Source organism: Coturnix japonica, chromosome 4 (genome assembly GCF_054131305.1).
Source record: "Coturnix japonica strain WE chromosome 4, WE-NBRP24, whole genome shotgun sequence".
Taxonomy (NCBI): Eukaryota; Metazoa; Chordata; class Aves; order Galliformes; family Phasianidae; genus Coturnix; species Coturnix japonica.
Genome location: NC_140666.1, coordinates 57,928,515 through 57,934,514, shown reverse-complemented (window position 1 = coordinate 57,934,514; position 6,000 = coordinate 57,928,515). Strand labels below are relative to the sequence as shown.

Here is a 6,000-nt window from a genome sequence, read left to right as displayed (position 1 = left end):
TTGCACTGCATTTATTGCAAAGCACAGAATGACTGTCCCAAACCTGCAGAAAAAACCAAATGGTTTGGAGTTCAACATTTTGGAGAAGGGGCTAAATTTAACACTTTGAGCGCCAGAGAATGCAAATTAAGTACTGTCCAAAGGCGCATTGTAGTCACAAACCTGATTTCATTTAAACCCAAACACACGCCTTCAGAGCATCCTCGGAAGAAACGTAAATACAGGCCGATGCGCAGTGCTGCAGGCTGCACAGCGGGTTTTTGTTCATCCCTTTCTATATGCCGTGCAGCCGGCGGAAAGCTGCGTGCCTTCGGGACGGATAAGCGAACACACACACCTCATTTTATTATGGAACAAACTCCGAGAGACTTTGTTGGCGTTCTGCTCGGGGTCACGCTGCCACGGCCCCTCATGGCAGCCGGAGCGATAGCACGACTTGTCCCTCCCAGCCCATCCCTTTCCTTCCGTGTAGCGCCGGGTCCATCACCGACCTCCCTCGCGACGTTTGTCTGGCACGCGGCCGCCCGCGGGCCCTGACGGGACGGAGGCGCAAAGCAGCGCCCCGCGGGCGGGCGGCGGACGGCTCGCCCATTGCCGGTCGTTCATTGCCGGTGAGCGCGGAGCGCGGCCCCTCCTCCGGAGGGCGAGGCGGGGCGAGGCTGAGGAGGGGCGGTGGTAGCGGCCCCGCCCGGCGCTCGCCCCCCCGGGCGGCTCAGCCCCGCCGCACCTCCCCGCGGGCGGGCCGCGGCTGGGGCCGGGGCGGTGCCGCTGTCCCCGCGGCTGGGCGCAGCCCGGCGGAGCCGGCAGGTCCCCACGCCCGCCGCGGGGACGGGATCGGCGGCGTAGGGCGAAGGAGCGGAGAAGAGCGGAGCCCTCAGGCGAGTCCCGGGGCGGCGGAGCGCGGCCGGAGGTAACGGCGGGCGGCTCCTCCGGCGGGACCGGACCGCCCGGCTCCGTTCTGCGGGCGCTGCGCGGTCGCCGCTCTTTCTCGGGGCTCCGGCGCTCCCCGAAAAGTTGCGCGGTGCCGCCCGGGGCAGCCCGCCCGGTGCCGGGGCGCTGCGGCACGTCACGGCCGTTCCGCGCGGCTTCGGGTCGTTCCGTCCATCGGCAGCGCGCTCGGCATCTGCGTGCCGGCTGTGGTACCCGGCGCTGCCCTGCCGCCGCGATTGGTTTTTTCCTCCCCTGCTTCCACGGCCGCTTCTGTGCGACGCTGTTGCCCTCTGGTGTCTGCGGGCGGCTGGCCGAGCGCCGTGCCGGGCGGCGAATTCGGTCGTCACCGGGAAGAAATCGCTGATGAGTTCGGGCGGTGACAGCCCCTGGAATTCCCGGAGTCCCGTGAGGACGTTACAGCCGATCCGAACGTTAATATGCTGCCACACGAGGCGTTTGGGAAATGGCAGAGAACTCTTTTGCGCTTTCATTCGCTACTTTTCGCTCGGTAACTTCGGTTTCTGGGTTGATTCGTTGATTGGTTCGTGTGGCTTTGCCTTTTTCTTCATTAAAAAGGCAAGCGGAGAAAACGGCGTGTTCTTCTGGCTGTCGTCCCCGCTGCGGGGAAAGGGACAGAGTGGGACGGGCGGGGACGAGGGGATGCGCCGCGCGGTGACCGTAGGGGCAATTCGTCGGCAAGTCGTGTCCTGTTCCTGTCCTGTTCCGTTTGTCCGCTTGCTGGGAAAGAACAGGCTTTGTCTCGGAAAAAATGGCATGAGACATAGGTGTTCTAAGGTGTTCTGGTAGAAGGTCTTGTGTGAAGATGAAGTAGCAATTGAAAGACCGAACCTGACTTTTGCACTTTATGGAAGACTCCCTTTTAAATACCGTATAGTTGTTACTTAAAAATACTGATTTATTAACAAATTTTGATCCCCGAGTTTCTGCCCTGTCAGGTGCTGTAGCACCGCATACAGCAGTGCAGCACTGAGGTAAGGAGAACTGAGGTGTGAGAGCAGCTGAAAACTGCTTGCACCAGGAACTCAAAAAAAAGCGTCTCTGTGTGCCAGAATGTTTGTTCTGCATAAGTCTATTTTGTTTGGTTTGGGTTTGTTTGTTTGTTTAAAGATTCTGCAGAAATGTGCCTTACCTGAGTATAGGAGAGCTCACAAGCTTTGTTAGGCATTGCAGAAGAGCCTGGATGCCTTCCCTGGGCTGTTTGTGTCTCGTAGCACCATCCTTTCCAGCTGAAAATGTCTCCTTAATATCCAGTCACAAGACCGCGTTCTCAACCTGCTTATGAGGTTATTATGCTTAACTTGTGAGTTATTGCTGCTTGAATGCTTCAGTCGGTAGAGTGAAGTAGAGGTACTTTGGTACAGGGAGGCCAGTTTCATATTGTCATGATTGGTCTCTACAAACCTGAGCACTACGAGCCAGGTGGGGTTACTTCAAATGCCCTTTGCTGCTTTTTATGTGTCTTTCTTATATCTAAGAGTTACGTTTTAGCAGCAGTGATACAGTGACTGGGAATATTTCCTGAGGGTTACATTTTGTAGTAGCTGTCCAAAGCAGGATTTTCTGCTCGAAGGAATTAAATAACGTTCTAATGGCTATAAGCTGGAATGCCCATATCAACGTGCTGAACAATATGTCTGTTCTTCATATAGGACTCATCCCTCATTCAAGACATTGAGGATTGTGTTGTTACTGCTGCTGAGGAGTCACTTTGGTAAAGAACAGGCACAGAACATAATGATGAGGGTTATCACAGGAGGCAGATGGAAAAATAGGTACAGGTATAGCAAGGCAAACAGATGTAATAACTGAACAAGACTGTTGGCTAATGAATCTGAACTCACAGCACTTTGTGAATGAAAGGATTTTCTTTACCCCGAAACAGTTTGTGAGGGTTTTGTTTTACCTTTGTATATAAATGTGACACAACTTCATTGCTGTTAAGCAGAGGTCACAATGTATAGTTGCTTTTGCATAGGTCTGAGGTAAAATTAAACCAGATTTTCATATTGGGCTTTAGAAAACTTAAAAGAGAAAATGCTCTCAATTTGCTTTTAGCCATTTTTTTGCTGAGCCCACAGGTTTAATCTTGATAGTTTTCAATCTACTGAGAGAAAGCAAAACATTTCTTTTAGTTTTAAGTTGTACTGATGTTCATGACACAACTTCGACACATAAATATTTTTACAGTATGATACTTAAAGCAGTTTTCCATGTTTGTTTGTATATGGATACCTGTAGTTGTTGGCTTTCTTGTTTGCTTGTTAAACAAATAAATTTAAAAAAAAAATAAAAAATTAGTTCTGAAAATTGGATGGCAAGAACTATGTATCTTAGAGCTCCTTAGTCCAGAAAACAGCCTGTTTGTGCTGCTCAGACAAGGCAGTGGTACAAAGCCCGTACTGCAGTGCGTGCTGGGCATGCCGTGGAGTCATAGTGCAGAAATCTGCCAGTGAGGGCATGGTGTTCACAGTGTTGCCATGGCGCTCGCACAGCGCAGGTCCTCACACTCTGTGCATCAGTCTGAGCCCAAGGATGGGGCTCCTCACCAAGTGCAAAGACTTCTGGTGAAGTTGCTTTCATATTCTCTTGGTTTTGCTGCCAGGAGATACAAAAAAAGAAAAGAGAGTGCTCACTAGAGAACAGCACTGTACCTCCTTAATAGGTGAAATCCCCAGCTAGCTTTGTCTTGAATATTTGCAATAGGGTTATTGTGCTGAAATGATTTATAGAAGCCAGGGATGCAGTCGTTTGTAGTTAGCAAAGCAATAAACTCCAGACAGCTACAAATGGCAGGAACTGACCAGAGCCATATGACTTCATCACGGTGTTTGTTCTGTCGTCAGTTTTATCTTATTAGTGAATTAGGAGAAAGGAGAAACCACAAAGTTCAAAATCTGTATTCTAACCTCTCTCTTTCATCCTGGTTGGCAGAAGGTATACATGACTGTGACTGCCCAGCAGCGTGTGTGATGACTGTATATCTTGTTATTAAGGTGATATTTATTTCCTGGGCCTATAAGATTTTTGTGAGAACAGTTCTGAAGTTGCAGAAATCACTTCTGCAATAGAAGAGAATGATGTTGAGCTTTGCTGCATTCAGAATAAAATGCAACATTTTATTACATGACTCAGCTTTCTCTCAGCAAGAGCTTGTCCTGCGCAGACTCCACAAGTTAAAAACAAACTTCTAAGTTTGTTCAAGCAATTTTTATCACTGCTTTTCACATTAAGGTGACATTTTGATACTGTACGCTTGGGACAATGTAAATGAAAGCCACTGGTCTCAATTTTCAGATGATGGCATAAAAAATGCACAACTATTGTAACAGGTCAAAAATAATAATTCCAAAATATTGGAGATCAAACTGTCATGACTTTTTAGTTCTTTTGTTAAATATTACTTTCTTTTCTCTTGAAAATAAGATTCCATAAGGACTACCCTGTTCTGAAATACCGCTTCAGAGAGCTTCCTTGCTCTGTTCTAAACAGTGCCCTCTGTCGATATGTTCTGTTGGCAGTAATAATGGAAAGGGACCATTTGCCCTTAAGCTGTGACTCAGGCTGTGACAAAGCTCACTGTAGTTGTGGTAAGTAATGCAGTGTGGGGTGAGCAATGCAGCCAGGAGATCTCTGTACCTCTGTCACGTCCAGTGCACAGTGTTTTAGGCTGTAAGAATCCAGTGGAATATCTAGCAAATAACTTTGTTCAGAGTAAAATGAGACTGTTCCTGTAGGAAAACAGCTGTAACTTGTCAAGGCTTTGAAACTGCTCTGGTATTATTAAACGTATGTTCCCTTTCCTTTTCTTCTGTGTTCTTTTGAACTCTTGCCATGCAAAGCAGGCTTTAAATAAGCAAAATCTTACATAAGCATCAAGCTGATTCAAGAGAACATGCATTTAAAACTTGTCTTATTCTGTTTCATTCCTCTTCCTTCCTTCCTTTTTTTTCAGTGGTGAGGATGCCAGGTTTGGCTGTGATCCTGCTGGGTCTCAAAGATTTCCTCAGTGTGAAGCTTTGCATCTGCCTTAGCGTTTCTATCCACTCCTTCTTGCAACTGCACTCTGTACCTCAGGAGGTACCTGCAATTAGGAGCTAAGAATAAAATGTCATGGGCTTTCCTTTAGGAAAACACAGCTCTCTAGGCTGGCCCCAGATTTTCTGCTCCATGGAACCACATTAGGACATCTTTGCTGCAAATAATTCAAGTGTTCTTGCTTCTTCCTTTATCAGCCCTTGAGTTGCAGCCCTTCTGTAATATCTTGTGCAAACATCTGTGCCTACAGCTGCTTCAGGTCACTGAATTTTTCCTGCTCCAGGAAAAATTCCTTCAGTATTATCACATTCAGATGGCAAGATAGGAGCCAAAGCTGGTGAAGAGAGAGACATCAGAATCACACAGCTGGGAGCTTCCAGCTCATCTGACTTGAATGGTTCCTGTCATAAAAACAGGAGTACTCCAGGGCTCTGTCAGATCAGCCTGGGGAAGAGGAAGCAAACAGGCCTCCAACAGTATGTTGAATGGTGGCTGACTGTGACTCAAGGAAGCAATGGTACTTTGGTCAGTAAGAATTCCGTCTTGCAGGTTCGTGTCTCTCTACTTGTAAACCAGACCTGAAGCTCTTTGTAAGGCTAAACAAGGCAGGTTGTGTGTTTTTTTGTTTTTTTTTTTTGTTTTGTTTTTTTTGTTTGTTTGTTGTTTGTTTTTTTTTAAGAAAGGCAGCCATGTATATGATTTTTCCTCAGAATGCAGTAAGCGTTCATTTTGGCCGCTAAAATTATGAGTTTTTTGGCAGCCAGTCAGCTACATTGGAGATGCAAAATGAAGGCAGTTTTCACTGAGAATCCTTTGCGCCCGTAACAGAAAATCATGTGTCTGGAAACATGCCTTAAAAATCTAGTTTTGCTCATTCAAGTAAAACAGAGCTTCTAGTTTATCATCTGCCTTCCTTCCAGTTCATATATATCTTTTCTGCTGTCTAAGTCAATGCTCTCGAATGTAGTATGACAAAGATCAGCTATCTCAATACCTAAAATGTTATTTGAGCTC

General features: G+C 47.3%; 1 protein-coding gene across 5 annotated transcripts in view; it reads left to right on the top strand.

The window, feature by feature from the left end:
• The first annotated feature begins 740 nt into the window (after positions 1-740).
• The window catches only part of LOC107313570 (bifunctional heparan sulfate N-deacetylase/N-sulfotransferase 3), a 66,565-nt gene continuing 61,305 nt past the window's right edge, over positions 741-6,000 (top strand). For 3 of the 5 annotated variants that reach the window (XR_014945904.1, XM_085546942.1, XM_085546943.1), the window contains exon 1: positions 741-878. The gene's annotated coding sequence lies outside the window, so the exon portion shown is untranslated. Of the gene's footprint in view, positions 911-1,229; positions 1,439-6,000 lie in introns of those variants that run through there. The other 2 variants (XM_015861923.3, XM_015861924.3) reach the window with 2 other exon arrangements.